Here is a 12,962-nt window from a genome sequence, read left to right on the forward strand (position 1 = left end):
GGACCGGTTTGACCGGTAACCGATCAAACCGGACCGGTTCCCACCAGTTTGGTTAACCCTGCTCGCAATATATATATAATATTATGTTAAATAGATATATTGGTATATTATAAATTTATTTTTCTATCATGAATTTAGTAATGCCAATCTAGTGTCATCAACGTATACGAAAGCTAATTATAATAACATAGAAATGATGAAGATACACCATTCCTGCTTTTATTCTCGTAGACCGAATTACATATCACGGTACCCTTTTTCTTCAAGGAATATATCACCGGATAATATACGCCACACACGCGCAACACAGAGCAGTAGTTGAACACCTGTCCAATATTCTTTCTGTTCCAAATTGTTGGTTGTTTTGATAAATCTAAATATATAATTTTTGCCATCCACCTAGATAAACACTATGTCTAGATATATGTCAAAAATCAAAATAGCCATTTTGGTCCTTCAACTATATTGTAAGGATCAAATTCATCCTTCAACTTTCAAATAGGCCAATATAATTACTCAACTTTCATTTTAGGTCAAATCCATCCTTATACTCGATCATGTTATACTCCATAATAATATGAGATAAATGCAAAAGGTCTTTTTTATCCTTAGCTTCTTCTCCCCCTCCTTAATTTCCACTCTTCATGCACCCGCAATACAATAATTTAACACTTGTGATGTTCAGCTCCTAAATACATTGATGCTCATGCCACTACACTGATTTGTTTGCATTGGCTAAATGTTTTTAGTAATAATAAATTGCTAAGAAATTTAGAAGGGGAAGGAGACAAGGGTAAAGAGAATTTTTTTTTGCATAAATCTCATGTTATTATGAAGTATAATATAGCACAAGGATAAGTTTGATCCCAAAACGAAAGTTGAGGGACTATATTGACTTATCTAAAAGTTGAGCGATGAATTTGACCCTCAGATCAAAGTTGAGGGACTAAAACATCTATTTGACCATGGCTAAAATTATGTATCTTGATTTGCCAAAATAACCTACAATTTGAATGAAAAACTGTCTCAATCTCAACCGTCGGCATTCAACTTCTTTATTTAGCACGTGCATATCTATATTTCGGAGTGCATTGTCACTCGGAGTGCATTGTCACGTTTACGTGCTGTTGGATAGCTCAGACACACACCTTGTAACACCCCATGTTCTACCGGTCCGACTGGTGTCGCCGGCCGGTCTGACCGGTTGCGCCGGTTGCCGCGCGTCGAGCATCGTCGCCGGCGTGCGACGCCACGCGTCGGCCATCTCCGGCGTCGAACGTACTCGTCCCTATCCCGAGTCGACCGCTAGATATTTTCTCCTCTCTCTCTCTCTCACGCTCAGCTCCCGGCCTCCTTCTTCTTCTCCGAGAAGAGCTCGAACGAGCTCGAGCAGCTCGCGTTCTGCGGCCCAATCCTCGGCCTCCGCCCCACCAACTTCAAATCGCCGCCAACCACAGCTTCCCCACCTCCCTAACTCCCTCCCCATTCCGTCGGGCCTGAGCTCCGGCCCTCGGACAGCCGGAAATAGAGGATCCTCCGGCCGCCGGCCATCCATGGCCGTCGAACTCTTAGCTCCGGCCACCATTTTCTTCGTCCAGCGGCTCAAATCGAACCTAGGTGAGGTGCTGATGCTCATGCTCTCCTCGTTCTTGCGCGTTCCACGAGTTTCCGCGCTCGTTCATGATCCGGATTATCTGAACATATATCCGGATTATCCGGATATGCGCAGTACCAGAATGTACTTATGATCTACTTTAGCGAATTATTTTACTTATGGCAAATCTAGTTAACTCATGTTAAAAGGTAAGACTTAGTGTTACCCTCAGGCAAGCCCCGTTGCACATCCTACTATTTTAAATTATATCACCTATATATGTCTAATAATTGTGTATTAGGTTTAGGAATTGTTTGAAACCTTAGTTGCATGATCCCTAGGTTTTCCTGGGCCTTATACTAGTATGAATAGGTCGTTAGCAGTGCTATGCTTAATAGGGCTCGATAGAAGTCGAGTGATAATTCTGTCACTCGCGAGATATAGGATGTCTTTATATTACAGTATATGAATTATTATATTTAAGATGGAAGGTATAGGATGGGAGACCGGATGGGGGAAGGTGTAGCCCCATCTGTGTTGATTAAGGACCGGTCCGTTGTCGGCTGTGCTGATCGGGGATTGAACTGTACTAATCGCATGCCAGGAGTAGGAGGTAGTCGAAACCGGTAAGCCGAGTACTGTCTCGCTTCGAAAGTACAGAACTTCATCACCACCCCTTAGGGCGAGTCGAGTAGTCGTGGAGAATTGGGATGCATGTATTTACTTTTGGTGGTTTCACGTTGAGCTCGACTGACTATAAGTAGGTGGGGCGGTTCTGTAGTTCGAGGCGGGGAGGGGAAAGGTTGGTGCGTGGGGTCCGACAGGGTTTTTTCGTGCCATGTTGGTTAGGTCCACCTTGCAAGGTTAAATCGAATCGATTCGCCGTGTCTCACGGTCATGAGAGCCTTAATCTCTTGGTCACATCGTAGAAATGAAAAATAGAATAAAAAGGAGATAAGATACAATGAGGACTGTGATATTAAATTAATGCTTGCTCACCTTGAGTGTGGTAGAGTTGCAAATCATAGATGATTAGTAAATTTATTGTTATAAATGGGAGCTAAAATTTGGAAGATAAGGACTCACTTTTAGCGCTTTTCTGCAAAATCAACCACCAGCCAAAAAGTCGTGCATGTCTAGGTATGTGGGCTAAGTTATACCCACTGCTCGGATAAGTCTTGTTGAGTATTAGTTGCTTAGGGCTTGTTGTTTACCCTATTTCAGGTATAGGAGCTACCTAAGTTTCACATCGGTGGGCTCGATGTGGCGCCTTATCTTCACGTCTCGGTAGTCCTCGGCTTATTTAGTTTGTTTTATTTATTCTCTAGTAAAGATGCTCTGTAAATTAGATTCTCTTCTGATGCTATCTTTTCTTTTGTAAATTTTAAATTTAAAGCTGCTTTGTAAAAGCCTTAATATTATTTACTATTTTGTAAGATTTTATCATGTTAGTAACCTCTGCGCTCGCCTTCGTGCGGGACTTCTGGTGTGTTTCGATCGGCCTGTGGGTTGGAAACAGGCTATCAAGTTACACTTAATTAAGCTAATGTGCCTGATGTGTTCAAATGAAGGCGGTTACGCTTAATTAAGCGTTTTAACTCGGCGGGTCTGTCACAGCTGGTATCAGAGCTGAAATGCACTAAGGGGGTACCAGTATTATTATTTTGGTATTTTCAAAACTTAAAATGAGTTTCGGAAAAATATATTTTCTTGCGCTTAAGGGATTAGGAGAGATTAGTTCGTAAGTCCTATACAGTGTAGGTTATTTCAAGTGGCTATGTGTATAGTATCAACTAACTTCTGACCATTTATTAGTCGTGAATATATATATATATATATTGTGTTTTTTCTGCAGGTACGCTAATCACGTTTACGTCAAAAAATTAGTAGTAAACGGCTAGTATATATATACGGAGAGTGCGTATGTATGCCATCGAATGATCTACGTATATTGCCATAGTTGATTTGGCAAAAGTTTTCTTTTGGTGAGGACGTATAGATCATCCATGCATCATGTCATTTCATTAGATTTTTGTGTTTGTGGTTGTACTGGCACTTTTGTATAATCCTTTCTCCACACTGTTAGCACATTTCTCATGTGCCTACATTCTTTGCTGGCAGCTTGTGACGTGATTTTGGTCATCTAGACCACTTTTCGCCAAATTCTCAACACTAGGAAAAACCGGTTCATAGTCTAGTATGCTCGGCAAGTTTAGGAGTGAGATTTGATTTATGATTAATGTTCTTGAGCTTAGTTTTCTAAAAACCTAGTTTGTACAACCGTTAAGAAATTTAAAATTTGACTTATGTAAGTTTGAAATTGCGGTTTAGGAAAATTGACAAAAGTTGTGTATTATCTCTGGTGTTCCACTCTATGCCACTTCCAGTTTTGAGGGTAGTCATTTTAATAAAAGCAAATCTAGTCATGCACAACTCGCCTTCGATAGTTTGGCCTTCATGTGATTAAGGGATTACGAAAACCCATGCATGCATTTGAACAAAACCTATCTTTTTGGTTCAAACAATTCTTGCTCAAAAGTTTTAAATCCAGGAGTATTGTGAATGTTTCTTATTCTTGAGGATGAACTCTTCTGATCCACGTTTTGCCCAATTTTTGAGATGAGGGTATTATCCTTAGATGAAACCTTTTTCTACTATTGGGCAATGATAAGTAGGGATCGTATATTCTCGTCTTTAAGCTATTTGTTCGAATGCTCTAGGGGTAATTTATTTCGATCATCCTTACTGACTAAAGGCATCTTGTTGTTTTTCTAGCGTTAGGATAATCTATTTCCCATCACGGCGGCGGCGCTGCTCGTCGCCGCCGTCATCATCGTGCGGCGGCTCTTCATCCCTGGCCTGTGGCCGTCGTCGTCAGGGATCGAGCGACGTGGGGCGGCGAGCGGCGCGTCCGGATCAGCGCGTCTCCCCGCGGGCTCGCTCGGGTGGCCGCTCCTCGGTGAGACGCCGGCGTTCATCCTCGCGGCGTACTCCGCCCGGCCGGAGTCCTTCGTCGAGCGGCGCCGGGTCCTGTGGGTGAGCTCGGACCCGGAGGTGAGCTCGGACCCGGAGGTGAGCCGCGCGGTGCTGCAGGCCGACGCGTCGGCGTTCGTGCCGTGGTACCCGCGGTCGCTCATGGAGCTCATGGGGCGGTCCTCCATCCTGGTGCTCGGCGGCGGGCTCCAGCGCCGCGTGCCCGGCCTCGCGGGCGCCTTCTTCAAGTCGCCGCACCTCAAGGCGCGGGTCACCGCCGACATGCACCGCCGCGTCGCCCGCGCCATGGCCGCGTGGCGGTGCGAGCTAGCCGCCGCCGCCGCCGCCGCCCCTCTCTCCGGCCTCTCTCTGTCTCGCTGACTACAACTATACCACCATTACCGATCGATCGATTCGCGTGCTAGCTAGCTGGTGTCCATACTACGTACACGTGTGCCGATGGGCTCGTGCACGCGTGCGCGCTCCCATGTCGCTACCCTCCTAGGGGAGGGAGGTCCCGGCCGGGGTGGAATCGATGGCCGATGGGCGCCGGGCGTGCCCGTGCGTGTGGATACGCGCGCGACATGCGAGGTGATGCTTCGCGGCTTGGGAGTTAGCATTTGTCCATATGCCAATGGCGAGTCATGGACAGCATTGCTTGCCATCGCAAAAAGATTACCTGCACAACTGGGTGCCAAACGACATGTTTGGATCGAGGGATAGAGGCGGGGATAGGGATACGGATAGGGATAGATAGAGGCTGGACAGTCGGTGTGAAGTGATGAAGGGTCCAGAATAGATTACTTCATCACTACTAGTAGTGGGTTAAAGTATCATAAACTCTCCATCTCCAAGCATATGAGTGTCTGTCCAATCTGCATATTTTCTTGTAAGATCACAATTCTAAAAATGATTTTTTCCTAATATATTCTGATGAAGGCTATCTACTCTTTAAGAGTCAGTCTTTAATGGTAAACCTATGTAACACATTTAGATGGTGTCAATTAGTGATCCTCAGTGCACCTCCAACCCTTCTTAGTTTAAAATTTTATACTACTTCTCCAAAATCTGATCTCATTTTAAAAAATTAGTATAAAATTTTGAACTAAAAAGTGTTAGAGGTGCACTTAAGGGTCACCAATTTGCACTCCTATACACACTCCCTCCGCAAAATAATTAAGCCACTAGTGTTTACATATTCTGTTGACATTTTTTTAATTATTTCTATGTTCTGCAGATTGTGTTTGAAATCCTGGTGAGGGTGCTGATAGGGCTAGACGAAGGACACGAAATGCAGTACCTCAGGCAACAGTTCAAAGAATTCATTGCCGGTCTGATATCACTTCCGGTTAAGCTTCCCGGGACTCAGCTCTACAGATCCCTCAAGGTAACAGCTAGCTGGAAATATCAATTCTATATTATTTGCCCTTTTTTTAAAAAAAAAATCTTTGATGAACTGAAAAGCTGCATCAACTACGTATGCACGTAGGCTAAGAAGAGGATGACAACCTTGATACAAAAGATCATCCGGGAGAAGAGGAAGAGAAGGATCGCCGAGTGCGATGAGGATCCGCACGGGACTCATCATCCGCGCGACATGATCGACGTGCTGCTGGGCAATGGCAGCGACGAGCTCACCGACTAGCTGATATCCGACAACATGACCGACTTCATGATCCCTGCGGAGGACTCGGTGCCGGTGCTCATCACGCTGGCCGTCAAGTACCTCAGCGAGTGCCCACCGGCTCTACAGCAGCTGGAGGTGCGGCGTACGCTTCAGTTTTGTTGCCACAATGCAAACTCACATCATATCTGATCTCTCATACTACTGGAGATACACATATGCATAATAGTAGTTTATTTTCAAAAAAAATAATAAGCATAGTAGTTGATGAATGAAGCTTTTGGTGACATGTCATGCAGGAGGAAAACATGGAGATCAAGAGGCGGAAATCGGGCGCTGGAGAAACCCTAGAATGGACAGACTACATGTCGCTCACCTTCACCCAGCGCGTAACATCTTACTATTACTAATTGGAGGTTCCTTTGAAGTCTCCACATGAAACCACCTAAGATCCTAGGTGGACACTCTAAAAAAATAGAGAAATACTATAAATTCTCACAAAAATCATAAACATCTAGCCGTCAATCTAACAACTCTAATTATAATAGCAATCGGATCTGTTATCTTTCCTTATAAATTACTCACCTCTGCCATTATGAAGATAGACTAAAATAACCCCCTAAATATGTATCTAAATTACCCACATATGCCATTATAAATGAATTTTCGGTTCTATAACATCGCATATATAGACCTATACAATACCGTTGCTATTAACCCTGGTCTGTTGCTATCCACAACACAATACCATGCGATCATGCATGCAATGTAAGTCACACCCTCTTGAAATAACAAAAGAAACGAAGAAGTGCCCGGCCAGGTGCTATATTCGATGATGGACCGGGCTAAACAATATAAAAGGACGCTAGAAACAAAAAGAAGCGCACGTACAGGAATCGATTGATCGAGCAGGATGATAATAATCACTCAAGTAATTATTAGGAATTCCGTAATTGGGCCATAAGAATCCTGCCCAACTCCCTATAAATGCGCATGCACACCCTCCTTGAAGAACCTTGAAAGATTAGTCTTACAAATCTTAAGATTGACAAAAATTATTATCTTATCGTACTATTACTAATTGGAGGCTCATTTGAATTCTTCACATGAAGCCACCTAGAATTCTAGGTCGATACTCTAAAAAATAGAGAAATTCTATAAATTCTCACAAAATCAAAAACATCTAGCCGTCAATCTAACAACTCTAATTATAATAGTCATCAAATCTGTTATATTTTCTTATAAATTATCCACATCTGTCATTATGAAGATAGACTAAAGTACCCACCTAAGCTATTAAAAAAATCTAAAGTAAACCCCTAATCTTCGTGTAAATAACCCACCTATGCCATTATAATACAAATAGCCCCCTAAATTTGTATATAAATTATCCAAATATATCATTATTAGAAGTCAAATTACTCCTAAATTTGAATTTAAATTATATAATTATAATAAAATATTAAAGTATCAATATAAAAATCCAAATTACAATTTCTATCATTACTAATATTATTGTTTATATAAAAATACTACACACGATGTGTCACCATGTATTTATGTATGATGGAAGAGATAAAACTACCAATTCACAAACAAACAGTTCAACTAAATATATATATCGAATACATGTGGAGGTGGGATGCAAAATAAAATCTATTGTAACTAAATAATAATAAATATATATTTTAGAGTATGTATTAGAACGTGAGATACATAATTATAATTATTGATCTTATTTTTATATTAATTTTAATTAGCCCGTGCGGGAGCACGGGTTGATAGGCAGCTAATGATAGTCAGATCGAAAACTGAATGAAATAGCTTGCGGCAAAAGAGAGATCAGCGCACAGCATATCATCACAATACTGTGTGTGATACGATGTTGCAGGTGATCACGGAGACGCTGCGGATGGGGAACATCATCAACGGGATCATGCGGAAGGCGGTGCGGGACGTGGAGGTGAGGGGCCACCTCATCCCCAAGGGCTGGCGCGTCCTCGTCTACTTCCGCGCCGTCCACCTCGACGCCGCCGTCCACGACGACCCGCACGCGGCACGCCTTCAACCCATGGAGGTGGAAGGAGAGGGCCGACGTGATGACCGGCGGCGGCGGCGGCTTCACCCCCTTCGGCGGCGGGCAGAGGCTCTGCCCGGGGCTGGACCTGGCCAGGCTAGAGGCCTCCATCTTCCTGCACCATCTCGTCACCAACTTCAGGTACGGCCAACGACCTCTACGCACGTGTGTCAAGTGTGAACCAAAGAAAGCGCTGTGTACATACCAATGCGTTTTGCTGGACGTTGACACGCTCCATGCGGCGGCGGCTGATGCTGCAGGTGGGCGGCGGAGGAGTACGCCGTCGTCAACTTCCCCACGGTGCGGCTCCGGCGAGGGATGCCAATCGCAGTAACGCCCAGAACGTGAACACAGGTTGTTGCCTAGCAGCAACGCTCCGCTCGTCGACCGTCTGTCCAAGTGTTTGAATAGAGAATAGTTTCCTTCTTCAAAATAAGAAGAAAAATTTAAGAAACTCATAATGTACATGCAACCATTTGATGAGTACAGACTTGAGATGCATGGTTTTATACCTGATGAGTTGTACTCAAATCGTTGTACGTTACGCAACTGAAATAAATATATACATAGGTGAGAAATACATGTGTAAATGGAGGACAAAGTAGGCATAGCAAAGGGACCAGGATCTGGTGCCAATGCAAGTTCAGTCTGCAAAGTACATGTTTTTACTGTAACTCTTGCGGCTCCATGCCTGATGGCCGGCTATGGAGTCTTTGTTCTGCTTGTCTTGCTGCTAAAAGCTGACCGATCCGTTTGGACCAGGCAGAGAACACTACTGAAGCGTGGCACCAGAATTCAACGGATAACGAACAGTGACTGCGAGCACAGGATGGGAGTGCAGGCCTAGCAGGAGGAGTGTGCTAGCTCTTTGATCTCACCATTCGTGATAGTTTCAGTTTCTTATACAGACACGTCTCTCTGACTCTGCTCAAATTCGTGATGACTGACGACGACAAACAGGACAGCAAGAACCTAGCTAAGAGAAGATGGCAAGGTAGTACCAAGTGTTGCTTTTGTAGTGCTAATGAAACTATGCAACATTTATTTTTTGAGTGCCATATGGCAAGGTTCATTTGGAATACTGTTTTTATCTCTTTCCGTATCCAATCACCTACTAGTATTGCTGATCTGTTGGGCTCTTGGCTGAATGGTTATTCCTCAAAAATCAGAAAACAAATTCTTGTGGGTGCATCGGCTTTGTGTTGGGCCATTTGGTTAAATAGAAATGAAGTGGTTTTCAACAGAACCACTCCTAACTCCATGCAGGTTATTTTCAGAGGAACTTACTGGAGAAGAAGTTGGTCACTGCTATCTAAAGAGGAAGAGAAGTAATCTGAAGATCAATTGCCGCAAGTTGGAGATCACAGTCATGGAGCTCTTCAACAAGTTCGGATGGAAATTCAGCAATAGAATTCAAGACTAGTGTCTTTAGTCTTTTATATCTGTTTCGATTCTAATGTTCTTAATGTAAGATGGTCTAAGTACCATGGTAAACTTGTGTTTGGCCGTAAGCATCCACCATATGGGTGTAGAGGCCGGATGTTTTTATCCTTAATCTAAAAAAAAAAAGAACACAACCTAGTTGGGTCCCCAGCACACGAGATGCATCACGTTCTCGGCCTTCTGCGCCTTCCCCCTCAGCTTCGATTCTCCACCGCGACCTCCCACTCCATGGACAGGCTGCTCCGGCCGCCATTCAGCGTATGGAAGAAAACCTCTCAAATAGGTAAATATAGGAGGAAGGCTCGTGTGAATTGTGATCCTATTGCTCTTAGATCTTCCACCGTGCATCATCCATCCTCCGACTCTCTCGATGTGGTATGAAATCTCTTTCAGATGCCAACCTTTTTTTACTTGTTTTGAATTTTAAGGTAAAAACAGCTTCTGATAGTCACTCTCTAGGAGGGGCGGATCAGGTGGGTGCTGAAGGGTTGGAGAATTTTTTTTAATATGATTTTTTATCCTATTCATCTGAAATTATAAAAATATAGTCCTTTCGTCACGACAAAATATCTATTTTCGTCGAGCCGTCAGACGAAACATATGCAATTGAAAAGGCAAATTTTGTTACCTCTACATGGCTCTGCATGACGAAAACTGATTTTGTCTACCTACTATACGAAATCTAGTTTTCACTTTTTTTTTGCTTATTGCAGTGTACTCTTTTTTTTTTACTTTTTACAAAGTCCATATTTTTTAATAGAAACTTCAATACTTTTCTGATTTTTTTTTTACGGTTCAACCTTCCCTGTACTGCGTTCATATGCGCCTTCATATTTGTTGTTATGTGATGGAGTAGTCACGTTGATATGAAAAAGCTATTCTCTGAAAAGACTATGGTCACGAAGGTATAAACAATTAAGCACGGAGTTGTCACAGCTTCCTGGAAAGGCTACTACCATGTAGGCGTATTATGACTGGTTAATGTACTGAAAATACTACGGACGAACCATAAATTTCCACGAACCATAAATTTCCGGTTTGCATTACAATTTTATAAATCATGTTAAGATAACGATCACAGAGCAGCGGCCTACTATGGTAAATCATGCGTGAGACCTTTGCTCTAAACTAGGTACCTAAACAACGAACTGTCGTGGCATGTGCAACACGGTAACCTCTTGTTGTAACTAAACCTAACATGTCTTAGGAAATATAAATTGCCGGGATTACATGGTGGTGCTTTATTGAGTGCATCGAGGATACTTCAACTTTCTTACAGCTTTGGGCCTGGCTTCCTTAGCACGGCATGCCCTCTCTAGATCGAATATACGATTCTGCAGGTATTTGATGTACTCCTGATGTGGATGAATAGGAGGAGGATCCACCCACCTAACAAACCCGCAGTTATCCGGAGCCTCGGAAGACTGAAACATATATCCGTTGTTAGTAGTAGCAAAGAAGAGAAGCATATGTAATAAACAAACATTATTAATATCTACCCATGCTCGTGGGCATTTGAAGAAACGACGGCCTCCATCAGCCCTTCGGTCAACATCTGCACTAAGCAGTTCTCACCATGCATGCATTTTGGTCAATCTTCTTTGTAGTTATCGTATCTTCTAAGAGGATTTTTAGTAGTGAAATCACTTCTACTCTCAACTGGAAACTCAAACACTGATTCTGAATAGAATTTAGGACCAAGAGAGTTTGCCTCACCAATAATCTCTTTTGGACATGGCTGGACTAGAATAGTTAACGGAACATTACACCGCCTACACCACTCTACCCATTTCCTCCACTTATAAGTTCGATCAGCATCTCTCCGTGCATATATAACAGGAGTAATTTCTCTAACATATAGGCATTGAACCTTGACCGAATATAAATTTCCATCCAGTTGAAACATTGCCACAAACCAATCTTTAAGATCCCTTATATTGGCACGATCAGTATTTGGATGTTCAACTGTGATATGAGAAAACGGACTCAAATCAACACCTGATGGCCCATTAGTGATCTCTCCGAGACCATAAAATATCCGAATCTGATTTGGGCTACACATAGGTACAACCTACCACCAATATATACCACAAGTTATACATTGCAAAAGTATGTTTCATTATTGCCATATTAAACTAAATGTACTGTAAACCACAAACTACAATTCGAATACTATAAACTCAGCTGCCAACACATTAATATAATATACCAACACTAAATGTGCCGTAAACTACCAACTACAGTTCGTAAACTATAAACTCAGCTGCAAACTAAGGCAAATCCTAATCTAAATCTAAACTCATCTCTAATTTTTTTCCCGAAATTAAATTTAAGAATTAACCTTAAGCATAACCAAAAAAATAAACCATAAACTAGATAATTTGAAAACCTAAATTTAAACTAAATATCTATATAAACAATACTTAACTGTTAAACATACAGTCCATGTATAAAATAAATTTAAATTACACTAAATGTCACAAAATTTTAATTAAAAAAATTATCACCTCCTGCTAGCGCCGCGCTCCTCCCGCCGCAGCGGATGGGCGCGGGGCCCGCGCGGGGCGGGGCGGCGCGGTAGGCGCCGCGCTCCTCCCGCCGCAGCGCCTACCGCGCCGCCCCGCCCGTCCGCGCCCCAGCAGCCGCCTCGCTGCCAAGCCGCCGCCGCCCCAAGCGAGGTAGAGAGAGATGGAAGATGAGTGAGAGGGACGATGGAGGAGGAAGAAGCTCACGGGTGCCTAAGACCGTCCACAGCGAACGGAGCAAATGAAGGAGCAAATATACTGTTTTGGCACTGTAGATGCACTATTTGGCACTGTAGATGTACTATTTGGCACCGTAGACAGAGAGGGCGTGGGAAACGAGGAGGGAGCAAATTTGCTCTTGCTCCCTCCGCTGTGGTCGGCCTAATAGGAAGATTTCGTCCACTCCTGAGCAAATTTCGTCCTTCCATCGGACGAAAATAGTTTTCGTCCGCTGGTCCGACAAAAGTACGTGATATTACCCTCAAATACGGTGGCGCTAGTGACCAGAGATTAAATCGTGGATCTAAGCTCGAACCGCGGGAGCACCACCTACTGAAATCCGCGTGCTGCGCGTCGGCGCCGTATTCGATCGCCTCCACCCTCGTCCGCTTCCTCCAGCTGCACCGGGGAGCGGGACGTACTCACCCCGCCCGCTCGTCGCCGACCCGTCATAGTGCAGCCAGAAGCTAGTTCATCCTTGTTTTCATTCACGGAATTGGACATGGA

At 43.5% G+C, this 12,962-nt stretch overlaps 1 pseudogene; it reads left to right on the forward strand.

Annotated features, from left to right (window-relative positions):
* Positions 1–4,213: 4,213 nt before the first annotated feature.
* Positions 4,214–8,917, forward strand: LOC120667560 (annotated as a pseudogene).
* Positions 8,918–12,962: the final 4,045 nt, after the last annotated feature.

This window comes from Panicum virgatum, chromosome 3N (assembly GCF_016808335.1).
Source record: "Panicum virgatum strain AP13 chromosome 3N, P.virgatum_v5, whole genome shotgun sequence".
Lineage (NCBI taxonomy): Eukaryota > Viridiplantae > Streptophyta > Magnoliopsida > Poales > Poaceae > Panicum > Panicum virgatum.